Here is an 18,310-nt window from a genome sequence, read left to right as displayed (position 1 = left end):
ATAAATATTGTTGAAACTACTGATTTAAAGGGACTGTAAAAAATCTTATAATCATCCAAACAAAAAAATTAGCACTTGTAAAGGAAGAAAAATCTAACTGATTTTAGAATTTATCTTCTCTATTAGTTGGTAGAGGAATCTCGAACACTGTGAATAGCTTGAGTTGGAAAAAATAATTTAATGTATTTTTTAAATATACAAGGCATTTAAACAGTTGAAAATTCAAAGGTGACAGAAAGGTATACAAGGGAAAACTCTCCACTCCTGCCCTTCAACTATCCAGTTAATCTCTCCATAGGCAACCAACTTTTATCAGGTTTTTATATGTATCCTTCCAGTTATATCTTATGCATATGTATGCAAATTTATTTTCATACAAAATTGAACATATTGTTCTTCACATTATTTAACTGAAGTATAAACCCCAGAGATTATTCCTTATTAGTATAATAAAGAAGTCTTTATGAGTAGACAGTATACATTGAATTAGTGTATTAGCTATCTATTGCTGTGCAATAAACCACCTCAAAACTCAGTGACTCAAAAAAATAATTCTTTATAAGTATAGTTTATGTACCTGTAGGTTGGTTAGGAATTGGATGATCTGGGTTGGACTCAGTTGGCAAAATCTCCTAATTATGACTTGCTCATGCGTCTGCAAATTGACTGGTTGGTTCTACTCTAGACTGGACTTAACTGAAAACAATTCTGTTCCAAATGGCTATTCCTCCAAAAACCAGTGGAATAGCCTTGGCATGTTATTCTCATGACAACAATAGAAGCACAAGAGCAAGCAAGCTGAATCCATGTAAGTACCCTTTGAAATACTGCTTATAGCACATCTGTCAACATGCTGCTAGCCAAAGTAAATCACATGATAAAACTGAGGAGCAAGGAATTACACCCCACTCACAATGGAAGAGCACTGCAATATGACATAACAAAAGGCTTGTACAGGAGAAATCCTAGGACTTCTGTCCAAGATGGTGGCATAGGCAGACGTGGCTCACCTCTTTGCACAACAACATTAGAATTACAACTAAAATATAGAACAACCATCACTCAGAACATTCAGAAATCAAGTTGAATGGAAGTCTGACAACTATAGAATGAAAGAAACCACATCCATCCAGACTGGTAGGAGGGGAGCAGACACGGAATAGGCTGGTCCTACAATCCATGTGTGGTGCATTAAAATTCAGAAGGGATATCTCAGGTGAGGAGTCTCAGTCCCACAGCAGGCCTACCAGACAAGTGTTCCAATGCCAGGAAGATACGACCCCACAGCTTCCGGCCACAAACACCAGCAGGAATTGAGTCAGTGGAAGAAACTGCTAGATCTCCAAGTAATTCCTCTTAAAGAACCCACACATAGACTCCCCTACTTAGACTTACTACCTCTGAGATCCAGGGTAGCAGCTTGAAAGGCACCAGTAGCATACTGGGAGAAACTGAAGTGCCTGGAATCAAGGCAAGCAGAGGCCATTGTCTCTTTTCTAAACACTCCCCCAACAAGCCACAAAGCTGGGAAGCTGGTGCTATACCTGAAACTCTCTCAACCTGGCTAACACTGTTTGATCTGACTTAGAGATGCCCAGAGACTCTGCCTTACCCAAATTATGGGCTAACCCAAGCTGTTTTTCCACATGAATGGCTGGTCTTGGCTCATACTACACCACTTCCTAAATCCTCTCAAATAAGCAACTGCTGCCCTCAGTGAGCCCCAGGCCCAGCATTAGTAGCAGCCAGCCTATACTCAAAGCTTGGATTTGCCTGGGAAGCTCCAAGCCCAGGACAAGTAGCAGCCATCTCTGATAGCCTTATAGCTCAGGCAGGGTGGCCCTGAGTAAAACACAGGTGGGGGCTGACCTTGGCCTACACCACCCAGGAAACCCCAGAGCCAGTGCACCCAGTGGACAGCTACAGACCACATCAGAGCACTGCCACCCTGCCCCTGCACAGTTGACCCTCCAAAGAGGGAAGAGGTTGGTGGTCAGTGGTCACAGTCAATCCTCACAGCTAACTGGCCTGGAGAAATACCTCCCATTGGTCTGCCAACAGTAACCAAAGCTCAACTACAAGAGGAGGATGTACTCAACTCACATGAAGAATGCATCTCTAGTGTCCAGCTTGGGTGATAGGGGAGGCTGTGCCACTTGACCTTACAGGACACCTACTACATTAGGCCACACTACCAAGAAACGGACTCAAAGCTGTTCTACCTAATACATAGAAACAAACACAGGAAGGCTGCCAAAATGCGGGGACTAAGAAACATGGCTCAAATGAAAGAACAGATGAAAACTCCAGAAAAAGAACTAAACAAAATGAAGATAAGCAATCTGTAGATGCAGAGTTCAAAACACTGGTTATAGGATGCTCAAGGAACTTAGTGAGGACCTCAGTAGCATAAAAAAAAAATCCAGTCAGAAATGAAGGATACATTAGTTGAAATAAAAAACAATTTATGAGGAAACAACAGTAGAATGGATGAAGCTGAGAATCATATCAATGATTTGGAACTTAAGGAACAAAAGAACAATCAATCAGAACAAAAAGAAAAAAGAATAAAAAAGTAAGTGTAGTATAAGATGCCTTTGGAACAACTTCAAGAGGTCCAACATTCACATCATGCCAGAAGGAGAAGAGAAAGAACAAGAAATTGAAAGTATATTTGAAAAAATAATGAAAGAAAACTTCCTTAATTTGATGAAGGAAATAGACGTGCAAGTCCGGGAAGCACAGAGAGTCCCAAAAAAGAGTGATACAAATAGGACCCCTCCAAGACACATCTTAATTAAAATGCCAAAGGTTAAAGATAAAGAGAGAATCTCAAAAGCACCAAGAGAAAAGACATTAGTTATCTACAGGGAAGTTCCATAAGACCATCCGCTGATTTCTCTAAAAAAACTTTGCAGGCTAGAAGGGACTGGCAGAAATATTCAAAGCAGGGACCTACAGCCAAGATTGCTCTACTCAGCAAAGCTATGATTTAGAATAGAAGGGCAGATAAAGAGCTTTCTAGACAAGAAAATACTAAAACAGTTCATCATCACCAAACCATTATTATATGAAATATTAAAGAGACTTATTTAAGAAAAAGAAGATCAAAACTAAGAACAATAAAATGGCAAAAATACGTATCTATCAACAATTGAATCTAAAAAAACAAACTAAGCAAACAAGAACAGAGACAGAATCATGGATGTGGAGAGTGTTTTGATGTTTGCCAAACTGGGAGAGTGAAGAAGTCAGGGGATTAAGAAGTACAAATAAGCAGTTACAGAATAGCCATTAAAGTATAGTATAGGTGATGGAGTATCCTAGAATTTAGGATATGGCCAATGGACATAATAAGGTGTGGGGATTGCCCAAAGGAGTGTGGGTTGCTGGATGGAGGGGGGAAAGAGGGAAAAATTGGGACAACTGTAATAGTATAATCAATAAAATATTAATTTTTAAAAATGAAGAAATCCTGAAGAAATGGGGCTATTGAGGTAATCTGCCACAAACTGGTATACCAAATTTATTTCAACAACCCCCTATTTGAAGATTTTCATCCTTTTGCTATTACAAAAGTGCTGTAATTACTAATGAGTACATACATCATCATCCACACATGCAAATATGTCTTTCAGATGAATCCTTTGAAGTGGTTTTGGATATGGGCTTTTGCAATTTTTTTTTAAGATTTTTTAAAATTCTATTTTAATCATTGTTCAAGTACAGTTTTCTCCCACTTACTCCCATTCCAGCCCACCCACCCATCCCTACCCACTTCCCTCCTATTACCACCCTCCCCCTAGTTTTTGTCCATGTGTCCTCCAAATTTGTTCCTGTAAACCCTACCCATTCCCCCCTGAAATTCCCTCTTCTCTCCCCTCTGGTCACTGTCAGTCTGTCCCCTATTTCAGTGTCTTTGGTTATATTTTGCTTGTTTCTTTGTTTTGTTGTTTAGGTTCCTGTTAAAGGTGAGATCATGTGGTATTTGTCTTTCACTGCCTGGCTTGTTTCGCTTAGCATAATGCTTTCCAGCTCCATCCATGCTGTTGCAAAGGGTAGGAGCTCCTTCTTTCTTTCTGCTGCATAGAATTCCATCGTGTAAATGTACCATAGTTTTTTGATCCATTCATTTACTGATGGGCATCTAGGTTGCTTCCAGCACCTAGCTATTGTAAATTGTGCTGCTATGAACATCGGGATGCATAGGTTCTTTTGTATTGGTGTTTCAGTGTTCTTAGGATATAGTCTCAGCAGTGGAATCGCAGGATCAAAAGGCAGATCCATTTTTGGTTTTCTGAGGAAGTTCCAAACTGCTTTCCATAGTGGTTGTACCAGTCTGCAGTCCCACCAACAGTGCACTAGGGTCCCCTTTTCTCCACAACCTCTCCAACACTTGTTGTTTGTTGCTTTGTTTATGATGGCCATTCTGACTGGTGTGAAGTGGTATCTCATTGTGGTTTTAATCTGCATCTCTCTGATAGCTAGCAATATTGAGCATCGTTTCATGTGTCTTTGGATTTTCTGTAGGTCCTCCTTGGAGAAGTGTCTGTTCAAGTCCTTGCCCACTTTTTAATTGGGTTACTGGTCTTCTTAGAGTGGAGTCGTATAAGTTCTTTATATATTTTGGAGATTAAACCCTTGTCTGAGGTATCATTGGCAAATACATTTTCCCATACAGTTGGTTCTCTTTTTATTTTGATACTGTTTTCTTTAGTTGTGCAAAAGCTTTTTATTTTGATGAGGTCCCATTTGTTTATTCTTTCCTTTATGTCCCTTGCTCTAGGAGACAAGTCAGTAAAAAAGTTTCTGTGTGAAATATCTGAGATTTTCCTACCTACGTTCTCTTCTGGGACTTTAATGGTGTCACGGTTTATATTTAAGTCTTTTATCCACCTTGAATTTATTTTTGTATAAGGTGTAAGTTGGTGCTCGAGTTTCATTTTTTTGCACGTAGCTGTCCAGTTGGCTTTTGCAATTTTGATAGGTATTGACAAAGCACTGCTCAGAGATTATTGCAACAGTTTATATTCCTACCAGCCATCTTGGGACTATATTAATAATTTTTTTATCTTTGCTAATCATGCACATGAAAATGCAATATTTGTATGGCTCTAATTTGTATTTTTTAAATTCTAAGTTAAGTTGACAATCTTTGCTATATTTAAGAACTATTTATATTTTCTTTTTAAATCTATTTTTTCACTTTATTGCCCATTTTGTTCCAATGGGGTTTTTAATTTTCTTAATTGATTGTGTATATTAAAGAAATTAACACTTTGTTAAGTTAAGGACACTTTAAAAAACAATAGCTCCTCTTAATGACAAACAAGCAGAACCACAGGCCAGTTAGTTCACTAGAGAGAATCACTGAAAGAGAGAGCTTAAAAGGACCCTCTTGAGGCCAGGACCAATCTCAGAAACTGGCCTCAAAAGCTACCCCTGCTTGAATTTAAATGTAAGTTAATGTCTTAGTCAGCTCAGGCTGTCATAACAAAATACCATAGACTGGGTAACTTAAACAGTATAAATTTATTTTTCACAGTTCTAGAGCCTGGTAAGTCTACAGTCAAGGTGTCGTCAAGGTAGGTTATATTCTGTGGCCTGTTGTCTTGGCCTGTTTCTAGCTGCTATCTCTGTATATTCAAATGACCTCTTTTTTGTGTGCAAGCAGAAAGGGAAAGCTGTTCCTCTTTTAAGGTCACTAATCTCATCATGAAGGCTCCACCCTGTGACCCCATTGAAAGCTAATTGCCTCCCAAAGGAACTATAATCTTTCCAAAAAATCATTAACAGGAGGGCAATACTAAGTCCTTAGCTGTCAATAATTGCTTTAAATGTGCTCTGGCTGGGTAGCTAAGTTAGAGTGTTGTCCTGATGTGCCAAGGTTGTAGGTTCTATCCTCCATCAGGGCACATAAAAGGATCAACCAATGAATGCATAAATAAGTGAAATAACAAATTGATGTTTCTCTTTCTCTTTCCTTTCCCTCCTCTCTCTACAAATCAATAAATAAAAATTTAAAAATAATAATTATTATAAGTGTAGATGGATTACATTTTCCAACCAAAAGGAATGGAATTGCTGAATGGATAAAATAAAAACAAGATTTAACTATGTGATGCCTACAAGAGAATTCAGTTGTAAGGACATACATTGGCTGAAAGCAAACAAATGAACAAAGACATTCCATACAAATAAAAACCAAAGGAGAGCAGGGAGAGCCATACCTAAACAAACAAAACAAAACAAAACAAAACAAAAAACAGACTTTAATTTAAAAGCTCTAATAAGAGATAAAGAATGTCATTATATGATAAAGGAGTCAATTCGTTAATAAAATGTTACCATATGACTCAGCAATTGAAGGCCTAGGTATATATCCAAAAGAAATGAGTACATATGCCACATCAAAACTTGTAAATAAATATTCATAACAGCAACATTCAAACAGCTAAAAAGTGTTTCCACACTTTGGACATTGTTTGGACATTGTTCTAAATGTCCATCAATTGATAAATGAATAAACATACAATCTTCAAATAATATAATTTTGTTCTTCATTGGTTCATTATAATGTTGATGAGATAACAAATTAACTCTAGTGGGGGCCACTGTGTGAAGTGTGAAGATTCTATTTTTTTATTGTTGTTCAAATATAGTTGTCTCCATTTTCTCGCCACAACTTTTTCCTACCCTCAACCCTTCCCTGCTTTGGCTTTGTCCATGGGTCCTTTATATGTGTTCTTTGACAACTCTTCCTTTTCTCTCCCCTGTTATCCCCCTTCCCGCCCCCCTCTGGTTACTCTCAGTTTGTTCTTTGTTTCAGTGTCTCTGGTTATATAGATATTTTTTTAATTTTTATTTATTTTATTTTATTTTAATTGTTCAAATACAGTTTTCTGCCTTTTATTCCCATTCCAGCCCACCACCCCAGCCCTTCCCACCTCCCTCTCATTTTCACTGCCCCCCCTTGTTTTTGTCAAGTGCCCTTTATATGTGTTCCTGCAAACCCTCCCCCTTTTCCCCTGAAATTTCCTCCTCTCTCCCCTCAGGTCACTGTCAGCCTATTCATAGCAGCACAATTTACAATAGCCAAATGCTGGAAGCAACTTAGGTGCCCATCAGTACAGGAATGGATCAAAAATCTATGATATATTTACACAATGGAATTCTATGCAGCAGAAAGAAGGAGCTCCTACCCTTTGTGACAGTATGGATGGAACTGGAAAGCATTATGCTAAGCAAAATAAGCCAGGTGGTGAAAGACAAATACTACATGATCTCACTTTTAACAGGAACCTAATCAACAAAACAAACAAACAAACAAGCAAAATATAACCAGAGTCTCTGGCTTATTTCACTTAGCATAATGCTTTCCAGTTCCATCCATGCTGTTGCAAAAGGTAGGCGCTCCTTCTTTCTTTCTGTTGCATAGAATTCCATTGTGTAAATGTACTACAGTTTTTGATCAACTCATTTACTGATGGCCACTTAGGCTGTTTCTAGCGCTTAGCTATTGTAAATTGTGCTGCTATGAACATTGGGGTGCATAGGTTCTTTTGAATTAGTGTTTCAGGATTCTTAGGGTATAATCCCAGCAGTGGAACTGCCGGGTCAAAATGCAATTCCATTTTTAGTTTTCTGAGGAAACTCCATTCTGTTTTCCACAGTGGCTGCATCAGTCTGCATTCCCACCAATAGTGCACTAGGGTTCCCTTTGCTTCACAATCTCTCCAGCACTTGTTGTTTCTTGTCTTTTTGAAAATAGCCATTCTAATAGGTGTGAGGTAATATCTTATTATGGTTTTGATTTGCATCTCCTTAATGGACAGTGCTGTTGAACATCTTGTCGTGTATCTGTTGGACACCTGAATGTTTTCTTTGAAAAATGTCTATTCAGATCCTGTGCCCATTTTTTCATCGGGTTGTGTTTTTTTTTGTTATTGTTGAGTTCTATAAGTGCTTTAGATATTTTTAAGATTAACCCCTTATGAGATTAGTAAATATGTTCTCCCATTTAGTAATTTGCCTTTTTGTTTTGATAACAGTTTTCTACAGTGTGCAGAACATTTTAGCTTGGTGTAGTCACATATGTTTATTTTTGATTGTTTCCCTTGCGCTTGGAGTCAAAACTACAAAAACATCACTAAGACTAATGTTAAGGAACCTATTGCCTATGTTTTCTTCTATAAATTTTATGGTTTGAGGTCTTACATTCAAGTTTTTACTCCATTCTGAGTTCATTTTTGTGTGCAGGATACTGGTCTAGTTTCATTCCTTTGCATGTGGCTGTCCCATTTTCCCAAAGCTATTTATTGAAGAGACTAACCTTTCTCCATTTTATGTTCTTGGCTCCTTTGTCCATATGTGTGTGGGTTTATTTCTGGGCTCTCAATTCTATTCCATTAACCTGTGAGTCTTGTTTTTATGCCAATGCAATACTGTTTTAATGATCATAAATTTGTAGTATGGTTGAAACCAGGGAGCCTGATATTCCCAGACTTGTTCTTCTTTCTTGTTTTGGCTATTTAGGATCTCTTGTACAAACTTTCATACAAATTTTAGAATTATTTGTTCTAGTTCTATGCAAATGCCATTGGGATTTTTTAATTAAAAAAAAAAAAAAACCAACAACCCTCCACTGAGCAAGTAAGTTTTAAACATAATAATGGCACCCTACCTGGTGTGGCTCAGTGGATTGAGTGCCAGCCTATGAACCAAAAAAAGTTACTGTTTCAATTCCCAGTCAGGGTACATGCCTAGGTTGCAGGCCAGGTCCCCAGTTGGGGATGTGCAAGAAGTAACTGACCAATGTCTCTCTTGTACATCGATGTTTCTTTCCTTCACTTTCTCCCTCCCTTCCTATCTTTCTATAAATAAATAAATAAAATCTTTAAACATAATAATGACCATAATTAAGAGAGTTCTGGGAGAGCTGTTAAAGGAAGTGTTAAATTTTACCTCACAGATTAAAGAACTTGATATGAAAATGGGCTGATACAGAAGGACAGAGACATCCCATGTGGAAAATAGAAATATTAATATATATATACAAAACTCAATACCCTCAATCCCTCTTTTTTTACTCAAGCCAAGGATATGTTTATTGATTTTAAAGAGAGAAGGGGGAGGAGAGAGAGAGAGAAAAGACAGTGAAAGAGAGAGAGAGATGAGAGAAACATCTATTGGTTGCCTATTATATGCACCCCAACCAGGGATCAAACCAACAACCTTTTGGTGAACAGGCCAACTGAGCCACTGACCATGACAGTCCCTGCTTTTCCTAATTCATCCTCCATACTGTCATTAGACAGATTTTTGTAAAGAATTTATCAAAATTCCGAGCAGTTCACTTTCTGTTCAGAGCCCTAATTGGGAACCTATTAGGTCCCCAGTAAGGTCCAAGCCCTTTACTGCAACATTCACAGCCCCTCAGGCTACCCCCTGTATCCCATTCTCCCACGATATCAATCAGCCTATGGTTCCTTAACCATGTCATATCTTTTCCTTCTTTCTGTCTTCTGAACATTCAACACTCTTCGTAGAGGAATTTTCACACATATTTTCTTCACCTGCCTGGAAAACCCAAATTCATTTTCTAATACTCAGCTTTAACATCATCTTCCTGAAACATTCTGGCCTCAGACAGCATGCACTGCTCCATCCTCTGTACTACCCATGTGAGTTATGATTCCTCATGTACGATAATTGTTTACATGGTTGTCTTCTACGAGTCAGACTGTAGTTCTTTCTTTTTTGCATCAACACTACCAAGGGAAGGACCTACCTGTTGGGAGGGAGGAAGAAAAGAAGGGTGAATGAATTACAAACTAATTACAAAGTCTCAATCATCTACTTTAATCTTAGTGCAATTTGAAACACCTAAATAATCAATCTGATAACTTCCTAGCTAATAGAATTTTAGAATAATTTTTAACTTTTCAGAAAAAAGTTTAGAAATCATATTATGGCATTTTTAATGGAAACTGACCTTTCTCTTACTATTTTTCCAAACTAAGTAAATAAAGAAAAGAATTATTTGATGTGAAACAAGGAGTTAAAAATAATATATTTTTCATAATATAGATTTAATAGTGGGATATTCACTGCATCAAACAATAAAATTTAGCTTGGTACTTCACCTGCTTGGTGTTATGAGAAGTTTTGAAATTGAAACAAAGCTTATCAGAGCTCACATAAAGAAAATATATATAAATTCTAATTTGGAGGTTGTGACTGAAATATGTTTTTACAGAGTTTTCTAATATATGTTCCATAAGGCCATTGTGACAAATTTTATCATGAGGGATCTATTATAACTTTTTTTAGTCTTTGGAAAGAATTAAAAAAGTGAGTTTATTACATCACAAGTTGTATCTAATATGGAAAATACAGAGTTCCCAGTTATTTGAACATGAAATATTATTTACTATAATTCTCAATAGCTTTGTTGAACTTGATTTTCTATTAAAGTATCTGTTATAAATTCTTTCATGTGTATAATTTTATTATAAATTGATTTTTGGCAAAGAAAAAAAAGGGACCTAACACATAAGTTTCCAATTTATAATAAAATCTTTATTGAGAAATATTTTCATGCTCAAGAAAACAGCAACAATATGTTGTCAATACAGATATTTTATAATCCTTATTTCCAATGTTTGCTTTTGTATTCCTAAAAGTTTATGGCTTAGAAAGAGACCAGAAGACATTTGATTTCTTAATAATTTAGATTAGAGAAGCATTCAGCATCATCTCTTGAGGGCATTTTTGGAGCCCAGACTCACTCACACCTCTCTGTCTTTTCTAAGCCCAAGGCTGCTTATTTCTAAAGTTGAAGTGGCAGGCTCTCAGGTGGATGTTTAAAGAAATTTCCAGGGATGGAATTTGGCCAAGGCTTAGTTATTATCACTAGACATAATAAATTACTTAAACAGAAATAATTTTTTATCTTAGACTTTTCACAACTGTTGGTATTTTTCTTATGAATCTTCTCACTTTCCACTTTGCTTTGTGGTTGCTTACATGCAATGATGATTTTCCCTACTGTGCTGTAATTAAGAGACTGAGTTTTACTGAGCTTTTTTATAACCCATACTAGTTCCTACAGAGATTTAGAATACAGAAGTTACCTAATTAATGTCATCTGCATGTCATATTGTTCAATTAATTTGTCTAACTTCAAGTATAGAAATATGCCAAAACTGCATTTAGAGACAATTTTGGCTTTGCCATGATTATAAACATCAATGATACAATAATTAAACTTGATCTGCAGATCAACTTATATGCAAAAGCTGTTGTCCTTCTCCCTCTTGTTCATTTTCTTGAGTAGGCAGTAGCTTACTGAAGTATTTCCTATAGGAGGGCTCCCTCATACTTCAGGACCCCCCAGATGCCTCTAGCATATTCTGACACTTGTCCTTGGATACCTTGCAGGTTCCCTGCTGACAGGAATTCAACTTTGCATTGGAGGCATAAAGGTTGCCAGGATCTGCAACACCTGGCATAACTTCCTGGGACTAAATGGGAATATTTTCTCAGAATTTCCTTTTACTAATAAGAGTCCATGATCAAAAAACTTTAAGACTATTGTGTAAATGATACTAGATTTTGTAAATATATAACTATCAGAGGTCATCATGTTGAAGTTTAATTTTACAGATGAGAAAGTTTCAGATAGTCCACCACAGAATGTAATGCATCTACAGTGACTTTCCCTTGGTTTGGAAGGCATACTTGTCTCTGGAACACATTCTGTTCTGTCTGCTCTCTTCCTCTCTCTCACCCATGATCTACCTTGTTTCTCCATTTCTTTGTATTCTTGACCTCTGTATTTATTGGCATTAATCCATTCCTCCATGTGGATTTCTCTTTTACATTCATTCACTGAGTCTCCTAAATGGTGGTTCATAATTTGTTTTTCTCTGTCCTATAAACTTATCTTATTAACCAAATGCAATTCATGGTCCAACCTGAAAGGGCTAATACCAACAGATCCAGATCCTGCTCCCAAGGTCTGATTTTGCCTTGAGTTATAGGAACCATGCTAGCTTTCCATCTCTCACATGTTGTTGGACCAGTGGAACCTCATGCAGTCTCCAGTGTCCCTTTAAACTCTGAGCTGATTTTGTTTCTGAATTGCTCTAGGTTTAGATAAGGGGTTGGAGGAAGCTGAAAATATGAATTATGTTCCAGATCTATATGTAAGTTTTCAAATTTAGTAACTGTTGTATTTTCATAGCTATTGTGAAAAAATAATTAGGACCTCAGTGTAATACAAAGAAGCACAGCAAAAGGGAACATAAGGAAGTGTGATGGTTAAGAGCATGGATTTAAAGTCAAACTGTGAAGAACTCATACAACTCAATATCAGGAAGACAAACAATCCAATTAAAAAATGGGCAAAGGACCTGAACAGATACTGCTCTAAGGATGACATGCAGAGGGCCCATTGACACATGAAAGGATGCTCAACATCATTGGCCATCAGAGAGATGCAAATTAAAACCACAATGAGATAGACTACTTCATGCCAGTTAGAATGGCCATCATGAACAAATTAACAACAACAAGTGCTGGTGAGGATACAGAGAAGTGGAACTCTAGTGTAGTGTTGGTGGGAATGCAGACTGGTGCAGCTACTGTGGAAAACAGTATGGAATTTCCTCAAAAAACTAAAAATGGAACTGCCTTTTGATCCAGTGATTCCACTCCTGGAATTATACCCTAAGAATCCTGAAACAGCAATTCAGAAGAACCCATGCACCTATTTGTTCATAGCAACACAATTTACAATAGCCAAGTGCTGGAAACAGCCCAAGTGCCTATCAGTAAATGAGTGGATCAAAAAACCTTGGTACATTTACACAGTGGAATACTACACAGCAGAAAGAAAGAAAGAACTCCTACCCTTCATAACAGCATGGGTGGAACAGGAGAGTCTTATGACAAGTGAAGTTAAGACAGGCTGTGAAAGACAAATAGCATATGACCTCACCTATAAGTGGAACCTAATGAACAAAACAAACAAATAAGCATAATAGAGCCAGAAGCAAGGAAACAAGGAACAGACTGACAGCAACCAGAGGGGAGGGAGCTAAGGGGGAATAGAAGGAGAAGAACCTAGTTAAAGAACAAGTATAAATGACCCATGGACATGGACAACAGGGTGGGGATTGACTGTGGGGGTTGGGGCAGGCAGGGGAGGCCAATGGGAGAAAATTGGGACAACTGTAATAAGACAACAATAAAAATGAATAAATAAATAAACAAAATAAGGTCAAACTGTGATATAATTCTAGCTTTGCTATGTACCAGTTGCGTAAACTTGGGCAAGTTAGTTCACTTGCCTATGTATGTCTTCCCATCTCTAAAATAGTATAATAATTATACCTACTTTAGAAGAAATTTATGAAGATTAAATAAGGTAATATAGCTATAGCTTTTACAATAATGTCTGGTAAATATCAAGTGCTATATAAGCATTAGACAATAGCGTAATCATGAAGTACACGATGGTGATCTATTTCTCTATATGAAATTAGGCTAGGTATTATAGGGAATATAATATAGTATAATATGTCATACTGGACCTTGAAAGGGATGAGATAATATGAGGTTCTGAGTTAAAGCAACAAAAATGATAATGGAGTTAAATGGACAATTTTTTCAGATAAAAAATTAGAATACACAGGAGATCATTATTCATTCAGATAAAAAAATGTGAGAGTGAAATAAAAAGAGATACCTAAAAAAGGCTGCCCCCACCCCATCCTTCAGCTTGTCTATTACATAAATTACATTTTAGAATAAGGGAGGAACAGGCTTTAAATGAAAGATAATGAAGCTGATTTGCATATTTCTAGTTTGTGGCACCTACAAGTAGAGATGAACCTGGAGCTCAGGAGATAAAAGGACTGGAATCCCAGTTGAGATAATTGTTGAGAATCTAGAAGTTATTGGATTACCCAGGGAAGATATTCAAAGGAGAAAGAAAATTCATCTTAGTCCAACATTTAAGGGAGAACAAGAAAGGGATAAATCAGCAAAGTCAGAAAGAACAGTCAGAAATGTGGAAGCACCAACAGAGTATAATATCATGGAAGCAGAGGATGGAGAAATGTCCAAAGGTCCAACTGTGGCAACTGCTGTAGGAAAACTGAGTAGGATAAAAATTGAAAACAAACCCTTAGATATGGTGATTAGGCAATAACTGGTTACACTGAGTTGGTGGAGACAGTGTGCATTGTGGATAATAGCAATGATTTAATCAGAACCTACAGGATTATACTGGACTTTCTATCCTGCCACTCAATGTCTGATTTGCTGAGCGATGTACACTCTCTAAGCCTCAGTGTTCTCAACTCTATAAATAGGGCTACTAAATGCCTACTTCATAGGATTCTTGGAATTTGAATGAGATAATATACCTAAATTTCACAGGTTTATATTATATGTGCCATGCTTACACATATTAATGTACTCAGTGAGTAGTAATTATTATTATGTATAATGATATCACAACTGGTTAAGGAGCAAATGGGAGTTTAGGACATGGAGTCTTCTAAACAAGTTTGTAAGAAAGAGGAGAGACATGGAACATTCACTTGAGTAGGAAACAGTACCCAAGAAGGAATTTTTAAAATTCTAGGCTAGAAAGAAGATTGGGCATGCTTTTAAGTAGAGGCAAAAGATCCAGTAGTTGAATAAAAAATACTATTGTAAGAGGCAGAAGCTTCTTTATTTGGAGAAAATTTTCTCATAATCGATATGTTTCACAGAGAGATAATATGACAAGTAACAGAGAGCAATATTTGAGTTGAAACATCTGTGGGTGAATCTAATTTATGAAACCACCTATAATTTGTTGGCTGTTCTCAAGCACACTAATTGTTTCCTCCATGGAGTACTTTTAATTTACAATGCCTTAGTGCTACTGAAATGAATGTGAATTCTGGAAAGATAGGGGTGAGTCTGGGCAGGTTTATTTTGATAGGACATCACCTCTTTCCCCTTTTTCCAACCATTTTTCTAACCCTGTAATAATTGGAAAGATGAGAGAGGAAGGGAGGGAGAGAGGGAGAGAGAAAGGGGGTGGGGGAGAGAGAGAGAGAGAGAAACCTCAACAAAGCAGGCAGTCTATCCCCCCAAGCAGTAGGCAGGACACATCATTAGCCATAAATATTCAGCAAAAGGCAAGAGAGAGAGAGAGAGAGAAAGAGAGAGAGAGAGATGGAGATCAATAGCCTCTTGCAAAATAGATAGAAATCAGTGGCCCCACCATCCCACCAGAGAAATGGGAAGAAGAGGAAACAGAGAGTACAAGAATACTTTCATCTCAGTAAGTAAGCTCAGTTCAAAAAACAGGCACTTCCAACATTTGGTGTTAAAGAAGTGTGATGATGGACCATTTTGACTACCAGATACCCTTACACTAGTTATCATGAAAGTTTAGAAAAACTTAACAGCTACCTCTTCATGCTTTTGCCTAGAGTTGATGCTGCAGACAAGTGAAGATCATTTTAGCTCAATTATCTAAAAGGCTCTAATCCCAGGACTTCTTCCCTTCAAAGGAGTTCTGGGTTCCTGGTCAGTGAAAAGAGAGTAAGAACCTCAGGACCTCAGGACCTCATCAGACTTTTTCCTCTCACAGAGGCAGTGGCAGCAGCACACAAGTCACTTCAGAGAAAGCTTTTTTGTTGAAGTCTCACTTGTTGGTCATCTGAGAAAACAACTCATACACCTATTCATCTTGAGTTACTGGTGACTGACAATGGTTTATTATGATATCCCTTCAGGCTATTTACATTTGAGCAAGAGAGAGTATTGATTCTGAAAGTAGGAATTTTAAGTAGTTTGGAAAGCTCTTGGGGAGATGTGTAAAGACAGGACTCTAGCACTTTACCAATTATATCATATAAACAGCATGCGTACTCTTACCTCTGACAGTTCTTGGCAGGTTTCAAGGCTGAGGATACTAAGAAGAATAATCACATGACCAGGAACTTAATTCTAAACACTGCCTAGAAAGAAAAGTCTTCATGACCTAGAAAAACCAGGTGAAATCACCTCATCATGGACTAGCTATGACAATTAAGTGTACCTTGTACTGATTTTTCCCCCAAGCTTTTGGTTAAAAAATATATCACTAACAGTTATTCTAATCTGAGAAAAGAAGAAAGAGGAAGAACAAGACCATAGTTAATAAAAACTGAATTCTCTAGAAGTCAGTCCTCAGGCCATCTTCAGGAAATAAAAGATTTTTAGTTATGGCTTCTTTTCAGCCAGAACCGCCATCTTCTAGTAATTCACAAAAATGATCAACACAAAGGAAAAGATGAGAGGCATCTGCTATATGTTCTCTAGGCCTTTCAGAAAATGGAATTACTCCTTTGGCCACATTTGTGTTAATCTACAAGAAAGGTAATATTGTAGACATCAAGGAAATGGGCTGTGTTCAAAAAGAAATGCCTCACAAATGTTATCGTGGCAAAACTGAAAGAGTCTACAGTGTCATCCAGCATGTAATGGGCATGGTTGTAAACAAATAGAGGGCAAGATTCTTGCCAAGAGAATTAATGTACATATTGAGCTTATTAAACATTCTAAGAGCCAAGGTAACTTCCTGAAGCTTGTAAAGAAAAATGATCAAAAAAGAAAGAAGCCAAAGAGAAAGCTACCTGCATTCAACTAAAGCTCCAGCTGGCTCCACCCAGAGAAGCACATTGTGTGAGAACCAGAGGAAAGGAGTCTGAGCTGCCACAACCCATTCCCTGTAAATTCATGGCATGGTAAGTGCAAAAAAAGTGGAAGACCTCTGTACTGATAAAAATGTTTCTCCTAAGAATCTGTACTTGAACAATGATTAAAATAAAATAAAATAAAATAAAATAAAATAAAATAAAATAAAATATAAAAAAGAAAAGAAAAGAAAAAAATGTTTCTCCTAATTGAGTAGAAGTGTGGCATCTTTTCCACCTAAAAATATTTGAAGAAAATTTTATGTCCAAAGAAAGGGAGGTTTTATTGATGAAAAAATTTAGTATACAAAAGCACTTAATATGTATTTATTAGTCAGGTATAGTAATGTTGTGAGCAAATAGAAAAGACAGCATAGCAAATATAGTAAGAAACTGCTCAATACATGGAAACAAACATGAGAAATAGGTATATATGCAACTACAACTTGTGTTTATGTGTGTGTGTGTGTTAGTAAGGATAGAATGTGGAGAAAGGGCATAATAAATGATCAAATATTGTTTTAAGGGAGAGACAATAGCAAGCCCTATTTATGTAGAGCAATTGCTTTCACATAAATGTTTTTATTTGATCCTTACAATGACCCTAACAACTTAAGTATAACACTGAAAACTCAAATGCAGCAGATACTCAGAGAGAAGGGACGTTTCTTAGCAGGTGGATAGTGTGGCTAGTTAAGTGGAAGAATGGGAGAGGAGTCAGGACAAAGTCTTCCCATTTAGCATTATCATTGGCTTAAGCTTAATGCTATTATAACCTCTATTTGTGGGGAAAAAAGAACACATTACTCAAATCACAATAAGATGTACAAAACATCTTATTTCAATTTAAGGATTCACCACTCCTATGTATGTAGACCAGAATAATTTCACACATGTGTGAAATGACACATATATGAAGTTATTCATTTTGCATTATTTTTAATGGCAAATGTTTGAAAACAACTAAATTTCCATCAATAGAAGACTGAATAAATAAAAATTCTGGTCCAGCCATGCAATTGAATACTATGCAGCTGACAAATAGAATGAAGCAGCTGTCTGCTGATATGGAAAGATCTCTCTATTAGTTTCCTAGGACTGCTGGGGAAAGTCCCATACCTTATGTGATATAAATTAATAGAAATTTATTGTATCACAGTTCTGGAGATTAGAAGTCAAAAATCAATTTGTTGGCATGGCCATGTTCCCCCTGAAACTTGTGGAGAAAGTCCTTCCTTACCTCTTCCTAGCTGCTGGTGATTTTCTAGCAAGCCTTGGCATTCCTTGGCTAATGGCTACATCAGTCCAATATCTGCCTCTGTTATCTGTCATCACATGGAATTCTCACTGTGCGCCTCTGCGTTCTCTTCATATAAGGACACAAGTCACTTTGGATTAAGGGCCCAAATTACTCCAGTATGGCTTCATCTTAACTAATTACATCTACAATGACCTTAATTCTGAACAAGGCCATCTTTTGAGATACTGGGTGTTTGGACTTCAACATATTTTTTTGGTGGGAGGGTGCACAATTCAATCTATAACAATCTCCTAGGTAAATTAGG

General features: G+C 37.1%; 1 pseudogene; it reads left to right on the top strand.

The window, feature by feature from the left end:
- The first annotated feature begins 16,318 nt into the window (after positions 1–16,318).
- LOC123821811 lies at positions 16,319–16,800 on the top strand (annotated as a pseudogene).
- The last annotated feature ends 1,510 nt before the right edge of the window (positions 16,801–18,310 follow it).

This window comes from Phyllostomus hastatus, unplaced genomic scaffold, assembly GCF_019186645.2.
Source record: "Phyllostomus hastatus isolate PE091 unplaced genomic scaffold, TTU_PhHast_1.1 phas_contig_40, whole genome shotgun sequence".
NCBI classification, from domain to species: domain Eukaryota; kingdom Metazoa; phylum Chordata; class Mammalia; order Chiroptera; family Phyllostomidae; genus Phyllostomus; species Phyllostomus hastatus.
This window is presented reverse-complemented; position numbering and strand designations above follow the sequence as displayed.